Raw genomic sequence first — 201 nt, 5'->3', positions numbered from 1 at the left:
GCCGGATAAGAAAGCGAAGGCAGCGAGCCACCTGCTCAGGGGAAAACTAGGGCGGAACGGCGAAAACCAACGGCTAACACCCAGCAGAAGCCTTCCTGAAACGCTTCCACTGCCCCGGCCCCCTTCCACGAGAAGCTGCGCAGTTAACGGTCCAACAGGCAAGCGGCCCAGCAGTCCCACAACAGAGGCCCATCGCAGGAC

The sequence above is a fragment of the Phaethon lepturus genome, unplaced genomic scaffold (assembly GCF_000687285.1).
Source record: "Phaethon lepturus isolate BGI_N335 unplaced genomic scaffold, ASM68728v1 scaffold1962, whole genome shotgun sequence".
NCBI lineage: Eukaryota > Metazoa > Chordata > Aves > Phaethontiformes > Phaethontidae > Phaethon > Phaethon lepturus.
Note: the sequence above shows the minus strand (reverse complement) of the source record.